The 13397-nt window shown below is 42.7% G+C and overlaps 1 protein-coding gene across 3 annotated transcripts in view; it reads left to right on the top strand.

The window, feature by feature from the left end:
- Positions 1-13397, top strand: part of LOC134574536 (gastrula zinc finger protein XlCGF26.1-like) — a 229658-nt gene that overhangs the window by 108029 nt on the left and 108232 nt on the right. For 2 of the 3 annotated variants that reach the window (XM_063433652.1, XM_063433649.1), the window contains exon 1: positions 4483-4535. The exons of the other annotated variant lie outside the window; for it this stretch is intronic. The gene's annotated coding sequence lies outside the window, so the exon portion shown is untranslated. Of the gene's footprint in view, positions 1-4482; positions 4536-13397 lie in introns of those variants that run through there. 3 annotated transcript variants of the gene reach the window in all.

Raw genomic sequence — 13397 nt, forward strand, 5'->3', positions numbered from 1 at the left:
CTTTCTCCCAGTAGTTGGCGAGTAATCCTTCCAGGCAGGGTGTAGACACAAGCATAGCATAACCCTCCACACATGAGCCGAGGCTTAATGCTGGGTAGAGATCTGTTTAATGCACACAAAGCAACAGTATTCATGCAGTAAAACCACTCCTGCTCAGAGGAAAACAAAATGACAGTTAAAAAGGGTCAGACAGAGTTTGAAAATATGACAGTTATTAAGGGTTTAAACTGGTGTTCTAAGAGGGGGGGGAGAACAAAACAGTCAAACTAAGTCCATAAAACAGGGGTTTTCTTCACACTGCTCCCCCCTTGCTGACAGCTCCGGCAGACACAGTTGGACCCTTTTTGGGTCGACTTGGGGCTGTCCGGGTAATCCTTGCGAAATTTAGGCCGCTAATTCAGATTGTCCATCCGCATTCCCATTAATTTTGCCAGGTCGGTAGTGGATGGTGAAGTCGTATGGTTGTTATGCGAGGCTCCACCGTAGAAGTCGGGCATTATCCCCTGCAACCCGATTGAGACAGACGAGAAGATTGTGGTCCGTGATGAGGGTGAATGGCCGGCCATATAAGTAGGGTGTTAGTTTCTTCAATACCCACACTAAAGCTAGGCATTCTTTTTCAATGGCCGCATTGCTGACCTCCCTGGGCAAACATTTTCGGCTCAAATAGGCTACAGGGTGCTCCCCCCCATCTTCTCCGACCTGGCTTAAGACTGCCCCCAGTCAAAACATTGAAGCATCTGTGTGTACAATCAAATGTTTGTTAGGATCGGGGGCAGCGAGAACAGGTGCATTTATAAGAGCTTGCTTCAATGCTTGAAAGGCTACCTCGCACTCCGGGGACAACAGGACCTGTCGGGGTAAGTTCTTTTTTGTCATGTCCGTCAGGGGTTTGGCCAGGGTGCTATAGTCAGGGACAAAGCGTCTGTAGTAGCCGGCTGTCCCTAAGAAAGCCATAACTTGCGTCTTGGTGGGGGGGTGGGCCAGTTGGCAACAGCCTCAATCTTAGCGGGCTACAGCCGTTGTTTTCCGCAGCCTACCCGGTGGCCCAAGTACTGCGACTCTTGTCAGGCTTCAAGGTCAAGCCGGCTACTCGGATTTTATCCAGTACCGTCCCTACATGTTTTAAGTGGGCCTCCCAGGTTTTACTAAAAATCGCTATGTCGTCCAGGTATGCGCACGCATAATCCTGGAGACCATTTAGGAGGCGATCTACCATCCGTTGGAAAGTGGCTGGGGCATTCTTCATCCCGAACAGCATAACTCGGAAGCGGTATAAGCCGAACGGGGTGACGAAGGCCGATTTCGGAATGGCGTCCTCGGCTAGGGGAATTTGCCAGTAGCCCTTACATAAGTCTATTGTTGTCAGGACTTTCGAATGTTCAATGACCCCTAAGCATAGCATTTCTCCGCATCCCTTCACGGACTGCCTCAAGGATGCGGTAGGGGGGCTGCCGCAAGGGAGCCTGGCCTGGGGTCTCCACCCTGTGGATGGCCAGTCTCGTGTACCTGCACACCCGAGAGAACGTAGCCTCTTTGGCTTCCAGAAGGGCGATCACCTGGGCCCATTCCTGTGGTCCCAGCCGTTCCCCCAACTGTACCAACTCTATAGCCCGTACCCTCTGGTCGCCCTCCAATAGATCCGGCAGGGGTAGGGTGCCTAGATCCTCGGATGGTGGCGCACACACGGCCGCCACCTCCTCTTCTCTACCCTTGTATTCCTTCAGCATGTTGATGTGGAATGTGCGCTTTACATTCTCATCATCACAGTTGCTACCGTGTACGTAATGTCACATCCTTTCCCAATAATTTTGTAGGGTCCCTGCCAGGCAGCCTGTAGTTGTCCCGTCGAACTGGTTTAAGTACCATAACTCGCTGTCCTACCTGAAAACTACAGTGCCTGGCCTTCCGGTTGTACCATACCCGTTGGCGCTGCTGAGCCGACTGGAAGTTTTCACACACCATCTGGGTCAACGCCTCCATACGGTCCCTCAGTTCCTGACTGACTCTGTGGCTCCTCCCATTGCTCCCTAACCAGGTCTAGGGGTCCCCTCAGTCGCCTCCCATATAACAACTCAAAGGGGGAGAACCCCGTGGATTCCTGTGGGACCACCCGGTAAGCAAAAAGGAGGTGCGGCAGGAATCGCTCCCAGTCCCTGCAAGCGGCCGTGAACATCTTTAGCATCTGCTTCAGAGTCCCATTGAACCGGTCGCATAGACCGTTGGTCTGGGGATGGTACGGGGAGCTAGTCAGGGGTTTTATCCCACAGACCTTCCACAGCTGCTGGGTCACAGCGGCAGTGAACTGGGTACCCTGGTCTGATAGGATTTCCTGTGGAAAACCGACTCTTGAGAACATCTTGACCAGGGCATCCGCCACTGTCTCTGCCTCAGACAGTGCTACCGCTTCAGGATATCTAGTGGCGAAGTCGACTAGAGTGAGTATGTACCTTTTACCTGAACGACTGGGATGAGCTAGGGGCCCTATTAAGTCTACAGCGACTTGACTAAAGGATTCTTCAATTATGGGCATTGGAACCATCTTAACTTTAGGGTGGTCACCCTTCTTACCTCCCAGGTAGAGGACACGGGGTAGTCGATGGTGTGCACTGCTGGTCGAGAGCTGGTACCGGATGGACGATTCCACGTAGATTGGGTAGGTTCCATTGGGCAATCCCTGCGGCAGTGTCCCACCTGCTTGCATCGGAAACATCTGGGTCCCGTAGTCTGGGGAGGTCGACTAACGGCTGCTGGGGCTTGCTGTGGAGGTGGATAGTTGCCTCCTGCTGTGGAGGTGGATAGTTGCCTCCTGACAGTGGTGCTGGTGGCTCAACCCGTGCTGGTTGAGGTCTGAGGGACGGTCGTTCCGGCTTGCGGGCATCCGTATATTCATCTGCAAGTCGGGCTGCTTCTTGCAAGGTGAGGGGGTTACGATCCCTCACCCATTCCTTTACATCCGTTTGTAGCAGCGAGAAAAACTGTTCAAGCAGCACCAGCTGTAATAATTCCTCCAGGGTGGTAGCTTGGCATCCATTCACCCAGTGGGTGGCTGCCCGATGCAGCCTGCAAGCCCACTCCGTGTACGAATCGGTTGCTGTCTTCCTGGACTCCAGGAATTTTCGCCGGTACACCCTCTGGGGTCACTGCGTACCGGGCTAGGAGGGCTTCCTTCACCCGCTCATAGCTGCTTATGTCCTGCTCAGGAATGGTTTTTAATGCATCATCTGCTTTGCCAGAGAGCTTTCCAGACAAAATTGGAACCCGTTCCCCTTCTGGTATCTTGTGTAGGGCACATTGTCTCTCAAAGTCTGCCAAATAGCCATCAATCTCGTCTGTAGCCTCCTCAAAGGCTTTGAATGCGCTGAAGGGAATTTTCCGCGGTTCGGGGTTAAATCTGGAACTGTTCGGTGCGACCGCTGTAGTTCTCTGTGCCTCCACTAAGCGGATTTGTAATTCCCGTCGCTTATTCGCATTTTCATTCGCACTGTCAATTATGCGAAGGATGATTTCTGGCGCAGGGCTTGGCCCGAACAGCGCCAGCCGTTCCCTTATTTCTCAGTATACTTCGCTAACTTCTGCACGAACAGCCGGGGTTGCCGCAGCCACGCTTTCCCTGTCCAGCTCCATTAGTTTACTTACGCTGCCCCCTCGAACCTCCAATAAGTCTTTCAGGGTGTTGCGCTTGAGCTGGTTGTAGTAAGCTTCCATGCAGGCTCCAGGTTCAGCCTTGAATTATAAATTCATGAGAAAGGGACGATCCCGCTGCTGCCACCAATTGTGACGGTCCAACCCTCTCTGACCGTCTTGGGTTCCCTTTCTCCCAGTAGTTAGCGAATAATCCTTCCTGGCAGAGTGTAGACTCAAGCATAGCATAACTCTCCACACATGGGCCGAGGCTTAATGCTGGGTGTTCTAAGGGGGGGGGGGGGGAACAAAACAGTTGAACTAAGTCCATAAAACAGGGGTTTTCTTCACACTATGTATATGTTGTGTCCTGATTTGTCTTTGGAAAATAAAGATTATATATTTAAAAAAAAAAATGCAAAACATAGATTAACAATAGTGAGAAAAGTTGTAAAATGTGTCACAGTATTGATTGTAAAAAGCTATTTCTATTAGGAAGAGATTGAAGTTCTAAATATAAAACACAGGAGGAGAAGTGATCAATAATAAACCCAGTGGAATGCTGGGTAATATAATAAAGTTTATTGATAAAATAAAATGTCTGCCCCCAGGCTCCTGGTTTGGAGACACATTATGTTTCAGGCTATAAATGGGATTTTCCTGCTACTGACAGAGAGCATTGCCCTCCATACATGATATGAGCTGTAACCAGCTTTATTGACAGTTACACTCCATCTCCCAGCAACACGCTGCTTCCGTTTCCGGTCTACAACACAACGAACAAACGGAAACTACAACTCCCGACAGGCTTTGCACCTCCGTGTGACGTAAACAGGAAGCTGTCGGCAGCTGGTTAGTACAGTGTTTTCAAACTCGGTCCACGCTAGTTATCAGTTCCGGTCTGGTTCCAGGTCAGTTTGTGTTTGATGTCAGAGCTCAGTGTTTGTATAATACACAATAATATAACATGGCTCAGGAGGAGATATTGCTATGACGTCACTGGGTCTGGATGGAATATATCCAGCTCTGTGCTTTATTGGGTCATAAGATCTCAGTCTGCCATGATTTACTCACTGTCAGTCAATCAGTGGGAACAGATAGGAGATAAATATCTCCTTATTGTAATTATCTCCTTATTGTAAATATCTCTTTATTGTAAATATCTCCTTATTGTAAATATCTCCTTATTGTAAATATCTCCTTATTATAAATATCTCCTTATTGTAAATATCTCCTTATTATAAATATCTCCTTATTGTAAATATCTCCTTATTGTAAATATCTCCTTATTGTAAATATCTCCTTATTGTAAATATCTCCTTATTGTAAATATCTCCTTATTGTAAATATCTCCTTATTGTAAATATCTCCTTATTATAAATATCTCCTTATTGTAAATATCTCCTTATTGTAAATATCTCCTTATTGTAAATATCTCCTTATTATAAATATCTCCTTATTGTAAATATCTCCTTATTGTAAATATCTCCTTATTGTAAATATCTCCTTATTGTAAATATCTCTTTATTGTAAATATCTCCTTATTGTAAATATCTCCTTATTGTAAATATCTCCCTATTGTAAATATCTCGTTATTGTAAATATCTCCTTATTGTAAATATCTCCTTATTGTAAATATCTCCTTATTGTAAATCTCTCTTTATTGTAAATATCTCCTTATTGTAAATATCTCTTTATTGTAAATATCTCCTTATTGTAAATATCTCCTTATTGTAAATATCTCCCTATTGTAAATATCTCGTTATTGTAAATATCTCCTTATTGTAAATCTCTCCTTATTGTAAATATCTCCTTATTGTAAATATCTCCTTATTGTAAATATCTCTTTATTGTAAATATCTCCTTATTATAAATATCTCTTTATTGTAAATATCTCCTTATTGTAAATATCTCTTTATTGTAAATATCTCCTTATTGTAATTATCTCCTTATTGTAAATATCTCTTTATTGTAAATATCTCCTTATTGTAATTATCTCCTTATTGTAAATATCTCTTTATTGTAAATATCTCCTTATTGTAAATATCTCCTTATTGTAAATATCTCTTTATTGTAAATATCTCCTTATTGTAAATATCTCCTTATTGTAAATATCTCCTTATTGTAAATAGCTCCTTATTGTAAATATCTCCTTATTGTAAATAGCTCCTTATTGTAAATATCTCCTTATTGTAAATATCTCCTTATTGTAAATATCTCCTTATTGTAAATATCTCCTTATTGTAAATATCTCTTTATTGTAAATATCTCTTTATTGTAAATATCTCCCTATTGTAAATATCTCCCTATTGTAAATATCTCTTTATTGTAAATATCTCCCTATTGTAAATATCTCCCTATTGTAAATATCTCCCTATTGTAAATATCTCCCTATTGTAAATATCTCCCTATTGTAAATATCTCCCTATTGTAAATATCTCCCTATTGTAAATATCTCCCTATTGTAAATATCTCCCTATTGTAAATATCTCCCTATTGTAAATATCTCGTTATTGTAAATATCTCTTTATTGTTAGGGGTGTTAAAAAAACAAAAAAAAACTACTTGTCCAGGGACTAATGCGTCTGCCTAATCAACTTGTCCTGTTACAAAATTCTTTTTTTTTTTTTTTTTTATCAAAACCGTATTTAAATGTCTTTATTGATAGTAACTTGAGAGACAGACCTAACAATACTTAAATGCAATTAACAAATGCAAATGGGTACTGAACTTAAACAGAATCATTTCCAAATGAGAATTGTAGCTTACTTAATAAAAAAATAGAACTATAATTCTCTATAGTGTCAGGAGAACAAATCGGTTTTCCTGACACTATAGTACCCTGAGGGTGCCCCCACCCGCAGGGTACCCCTCCCGTGGTGCTTCAGTTACTCACCTTATTTCACTGCCTTACTTCTCCTCCCCCGTCTGACATCAGTGTAGTGGAACGCACATGGGGGGCAGTGCCGCACGCGCATTCAAAGTGTCCATATGAAAGCATTTCTCAATGCTTTCCTATGGACGTTCTGCGTGATGGAGGCATAATATGCCTCCAGCGTTGCAGATGCGCCTCTAGTGGCTGACCGGAAGACAGCTACTAGAGGCTGGCTTAACCCCAAATGTAAACATAGCCGTTTCTCTGAAACGGCTATGTTTACAGCAGGTAGGGTTAACCCTAGAGAGGGCCTGCCTGTGTGTGTGTGGGGCTGTCTGCCTCTGTGTGTGTTTGTGACTGTATGTGTGACTATCTGCCTGTGTGTGGCTGCCTGCCTCTGTTCTGGGTGGCTGCCTGTGTGTGACTGTAAGCCCGTGTGTGGGATTTTTCGCCTAAAGCTAACTCTGGCTGTATCTATCCCAAAATGACCGCATGGACATCCTCAGTGATTCCTCCTGTCTTGGAGGACACAGTTTATGGATCCCTGAGGCGGGCGGCGAGGGATATGACGTCCTATTCCGGCTCCCTATATCAGTAGACGTCCGGCAAAGGAGCAGAGCAGGAGGATTACAGTTCTCTCGACACCTCTGATGTGCTCACAGCCGCCTGCCTCACAGCTGCCCAAGTGGACCTCAGGGACAGATCCACTCCAGTTCTTAAGGAGGCTGGATGGACAAATTGAAATAATAATATTAGTAATTTGTGAATGTGTGTGTGTCTGTTAGTTAATGTGTGTGTCTGTCAGTTAATGTGTGTTTGTGTCTGTGAGTGTCTGTCACATCAGTGAGTCTGTTTGTCATTGAGTGTTTGTGTGCAGTGCGTGTCAGTGATTGTGTTCCCTCATACTGTCACCTTCCTACACACTGCACTCCATACTGTCCCTTCTTGCGCACTGCCCCCCCCACCCCCCCCCCCCCCACAATGTCACCTCCCTACACACTGTCCCCCTTTTCCAGCCCACAGGTAAGAGGCAGGGAGGGGGTAAGCTCAATTTACTTTAAATGGCTCACCCCACAGCACTTATCCAACACCACATGCACTACACAGACAATATTACAGACACTGCATCCACCACAAAAACACTAGATACACTATACACACTGCATTCACTACACAAACAATGTATTTAATACACATGCTGCATACAATACACACTACATCTTAGACATGGAAGAAGGGGGAAGAAAATATTTTAAATGGAAAGGAATAGAAACATGAGGGGGGGGGAAGGGGTTGTAGAAAATACATGGATTATTTAATCCATGGGGTAGATGCGAGCTGAACGGACAGTGCAGCTACATCTAAGGTGAGACACGTTACTTACTTGGCTGAGACTGCACTTTGCAGTGTGATAAAGGTAGTGTGTGTGTGTATGTGTGTGTATATATATATATATATATATATATCTACACACATACATACACGTTTTATAACTGCCCCCCTACTTTTGTCCCCTAAATCATCCTCACTTGCTGGTGCAGGCTTCTTTTTTGTAGGAAAAAAAGATGGAGAGTTGCATGCATTGACTACAGGGCACTAAACAAGATCACAATTAAAAATGCCTATCCAGTTCCACTCATTTCCGAATTGTTTGACAGACTCCAGGGTGCTACAATCTTGCGTACAATTTGGTAAGGATTAAAGAAAATCACAGAGTGGAAAACGGCATTTAACACTAGAAATGGGCACTATGGGTACCTTGTTATGCAATGCTCCGGCTGTGTTCCAGGACTTTATTAATGATGTACTCAGGGACTATATTTATTAATTTGTCCTGGTATACCTGGATGATATCCTTATTTATTCTCATAACCTTCAGACTCCCCACAAACAGGTCAAACAAGTATTGCAAACTTTACTTAACAATCAACTTTATTGCAAACTGGAAAAGTGCATTTTTGATCAGACTGAAGTACAATTTCTGGGGTGTAATATTTCTGCTTCTGGTTTTCAGATGGACCCTCATAAACTAGAGGCTGTTCTACATTGGCCATTGCCCAATGGCCTAAAAGCCATTCAAAGGTTCATTGGGTTTGCTAATTACTACAGAAGATTTATTAAAGGGTTCTCGTCTGTGATAACTCCCATCACCAATATGACACGCAATGGGGCTAACAGTACGATATGGTCTAAGGACGCTAGAGAGGCTTTTTAACTTCTCAAACAAAGGTTTGCATCTGCTGATATAGTGATTCATCCTAACACCAGCAAACCCTTCATACTGGGGTAGGGCTGTTCTCTCTCAGAGGGACAGTCAGGACACCCCTTTGCATCCATGTGGGTACTTCTCTAGAAAGTTTTCCCCCGCTGAGCATAATTATGATATTGGCAATAGTTGTTGGCCATTATATTAGCGCTTAAATAGTGGTGACATCTTTTGGAAGGTTCCAAGGATCCCCTTTTGATCATTACTGACCATAAGAATTTGGCATATATAGGGGACGCAAAGCGTCTGTCTTCTAGACAGGCTAGATGGTCTTTGTTCCTATCTCACCTCAACTTTCTTATAACTTACAGACTCGGTCCCAAAAACGTGAAGGCGGACGCCTTGTCTAGACTGTTTGATACTGAATCAGTGCAGCAACAAGAGACGTCCCCTATTGTTCCACCTGAATGTATAATCGCTTCCATTGTCCTTTCATTATCTTCACCTCTGCTTGGCGCCATCATGGAGGCTCAGGCGCCATGCAATAAACCATTAGATAAATTGCTTGTTCCATTGAGTGAAAGAGAGAATGTCATGAGGGTGTTCCACAACAACGTGACTGCTGGACACCCAGGCATTAATAAATCCATTTCCATGATCATGAGATCATTTTGGAGGGATACTCGCAGGAAAGACGTTAACGATAATGTGCAGGCTTGTTCAGTTTGCACAGTTTCGAAAGTTTGTCATAAGCTTCCATGTGGCTTATTACAACCACTTTGTGTGCCTAGTGTTCCGTGGTCCCATTTGTCCATGGATTTCATTGTGGAACTTCCTAGCTCCAATGACTATACCACCATCCTTATGGTGGTTGACCGCTTTTCCAAGATGGCTCATTTTTGTTCCACTCAAAAAGTTGCCTTCCTCTCAAGACTTGGTTCTTATTTTTTATATGGGAAATTGTCCATCTGCATGGCATTTCCCACAATATTGTGTCTGACAGAGGTTCCCAGTTTGTGTCTTGTATTTGGAGGGCTTTCAATAAGCAGTTGGGCATTGAATTATCATTTTCGTCCTCTTACCATCCCCAAACCAATGGCACAGCTGAGAGGGCTAATTAGTCATTAGAATTGTATCTGCGTTGTTTTGTTAATAGCACTCAGGATAATTGGTCCTAATTACTACCCTGGGCCGAGTTCGCTAGGAACAATGCTAATCATGACTCTTCCGGACATAGCCCGTTTTTTATTAATAACGGTTGTCATCCTACTGTCCTACCGGCTGTCTTCTCTGACACAGCTATCCCTGCTTTGGATGATTACCTTGCTTCTATTCATGATACTTGGACCAAAGTTAATTCCGCTCTCAAATCCGCGGCTGATCGTTTCAAATTTTATGCAGATAAACGGTGGGGTGCCAACCCTGTTTACCAAGTGGGTGAGAGGGTGTGGTTATTGTGACAAACTCCCCTTTTCAAGTGAGTTTGCCACAAGTTCTTGGAGGGGACTACTTGCTAGCCTTTTACCCTGTGACTATGGCCCCTGCAATAGAATGGGCTAATATACTTCAAACAGATTCTGTTCGTGGACTATATGGTTCGTTTACCGAACAACCGCATGAACAGAGACCACCCTGGAGTTTGTTAGCACCTGTTAACAACTTGGAACGTTTCTCACCGCAGTGTTCTAATTGTTCGTGTGGGTGGCCGCGATTCCTATGAACAACCACGAGGTGGCGGCCATCTTGTTCGCATGAACGCAGGCAGCGGTGTTTGGGCATGAATCTTATGGGACTGGAATCGGATACAGAAACTCCTGAACGCCGCTGAACTTCCATCATCGCATGCGTTCGTTTCTATTCAGCTTAGAAGGAAACTGTTGGGTGAGATCACTTGTCTAGATCTGCTGTTCCCAATCTGTGGTACGCTTGCCCCGTGTATGTTTGTGTATCTGTGTGTTTGTCAGTGTCCGTGTATGTCTGTCAGTGTATCTGTGTGTGTGTCAGTGTGCATATCTGTATGTTTGTGTGTTTGTCACTGTGCGTATGTGTCATTGTGCATATTTGTATGTCTGTGTATCTGCGTGTGTCTGTGTTTGTCAGTGTTTGCATCTGTATGTCTGTGTATGGGTCAGTGTGTATCTGTATGTCTGTTTAACTGTGTGTGTTTGTGCCAATGTGCGCATCTGTATGTCTGCGTGTATGTGCCAGTGGGTATCTGTATCTGTGTATCTGTGTGTGTCATTGTGTATATCTGTGTTTGTGCCAATTTGCGTATTTGTATGTCTGCGTGTATGTGTCAGTGTATCTGTGTGTGTCAGTGTATCTGTATATCTTTGTGTGTGTGTCAGTGTATCTGTGTATCTGTGTGTGTATCTGTATGCCTGTATGTCAGTGTGTGTATCTGTGTGTTTGTGTGTCAGTGTGTGTCAGTCTAGGTATCTGTGTGTCTGTATCTTTGTGTGTGTGTATCTGTATATCTGTGTCAGTGTGCATATTTGTATGTCTATCTGTGTGTGGGTCAGTGTGTGTATCTGTATGTTTGTGTATCTGCGTGTGTCAGTGTGTGTGTGTATCTGTATGTCTGTGTATCTGCGTGTGTCAGTGTGCATATCTGTATGTTTGTGTCAGTGATTGCATCTGTAATCAGCATGAGTGTATCTGCACTGTGAGGAGCCTGGAACAGAGAAAAGGGGGAGATGGGACAGAGAAATGCATATACATTTGAAATAACAGCAACTAAAATAATTACAAATATTTTGCTAATACAAGGTACTATTTATGGAAATGGGCTGCCAAGGGGTACTCAGGAGAAAAAAGGTTGGGAACCACTGGTCTAGATGAAGGGAACAAGCTCCAGGGTAAGACTATTGACTCTGGTAGTTTGTTCGTTTGCAAACTACCGAACTAGACCGTCCGCAAGCCCTGATTCTCTGGAATTGTTTTGGGCATGAAACCATGCGTGCGGTCAGTCAAAAGAGACTTCCAGGAATTTCCTGAACCCCTGCTCTGATCTGGGTGATGTTTGGATATGTTGTTCACCCAGATCAGGGCTAACATGGGGATATGTTGTATTTTGGGGTACTTTTTAGACTTTGTAAAAATATGTGTTTGTGTTTTTTCTGTCTGGGGATAATTACGTTATTGGATTATTTACCTTAAAGGAAAACTATAGTCACCTAAATTACTTTAGCTAAATAAAGCAGTTTTAGTGTATAGATCATTTCCCTGCAATTTCACTGCTCAATTCACTGTCATTTAGGAGTTAAATCACTTTGTTTCTGTTTATGCAGCCCTAGCCACACCTCCCCTGGCTATGATTGACAGAGCCTGCATGAAAAAAACAACTGGTTTCACTTTCAAACAGATGTAATTTACCTTAAATAATTGTATCTTAATCTCTAAATTGAACTTTAATCACATACAGGAGGCTCTTGCAGGGTCTAGCAAGCTATTAACATACCAGGGGATAAGAAAATCTTAATTAAACAGAACTTGCAATAAAGAAAGCCTAAATAGGGCTCTCTTTACAGGAAGTGTTTATGGAAGGCTGTGCAAGTCACATGCAGGGAGGTGTGACTAGGGTTCATAAACAAAGGGATTTTTTTTTTTTTATTATTCTTTATTTTTGTTGTAGGATATTGCGGTTTCGAAACATAAATTTTTAAAATTTATCAATAGTGACATTGTAACACTATTATCCGCCATAAATCTCTGAATAACACCCCACATGTACATATATTTTTTTTTTTAAAGTAGACAACCCATGGTATTCAATATGGGGTATGTCCAGTCTTTTTTAGTAGCCACTTAGTCACAAACACTGGCCAATGTTGGCGTTCATATTTGTTTGTGTGTGAAAAAAGTAAAAAACTAAATTGAACGCTAATTTTGGCCAGTGTTTGTGACTGGCTACTAAAAAACACTGGACATACCCCATTTGCAATACCTTGGGTTGTCTTCTTTTGCAAATGGTATGCCATCATGGGGGTAATTCTCATTCCTGGGCTACCATACGCTCTCAAAGGCAACGTAACCAACCTGGCAATTTTCAATGTAAAAATATTTGACACATATATTTGACCCTGTAACTTTCAAAAACTCTATAAAACCTGTACATGGGGGGTACTGTTGAACTCGGGAGACTTTGCTGAACACAAATATTAGTGTTTCAAAACAGGAAAACGTATCACAACAATTATATCATCAGTAAAAGTGCTGTTGGTGTGTGAAAAAGTCACTTCCACTGACAATATCATCGCTGTGATATGTTTTACTGTTTTGAATCACTAATATTTGTGTTCAGCGAAGTCTCCCGAGTAAAACAGTACCCCCATGTACAGGTTTTAGGGTGTCGTAGAAAGTTACAGGGTAAAATACAGTGCTAGCAAATTAAATTCTCTGGACTTTTGGCCTGGGTTGTCAGGCAGGTCTCTCAAATTGCAATCAATAAAATTACTTAGTTATGTAAAAATATTACATAAATACGCATGTAGAATTTAAATATATATGCATATTTATATATTTGAAGTCTATGTGTATATTTATATAATTATTTATGTAATTTTGTATATGGACATGTATATTTCGTATTATTTTTATTTATATATACATAGATATATATACAATTTCATTCCAAGTGTATTTTGATATAAATATATATATATATTAATATCAAAATACAGTTAGAATAAA

The sequence above is a fragment of the Pelobates fuscus genome, chromosome 10 (assembly GCF_036172605.1).
Source record: "Pelobates fuscus isolate aPelFus1 chromosome 10, aPelFus1.pri, whole genome shotgun sequence".
NCBI lineage: Eukaryota > Metazoa > Chordata > Amphibia > Anura > Pelobatidae > Pelobates > Pelobates fuscus.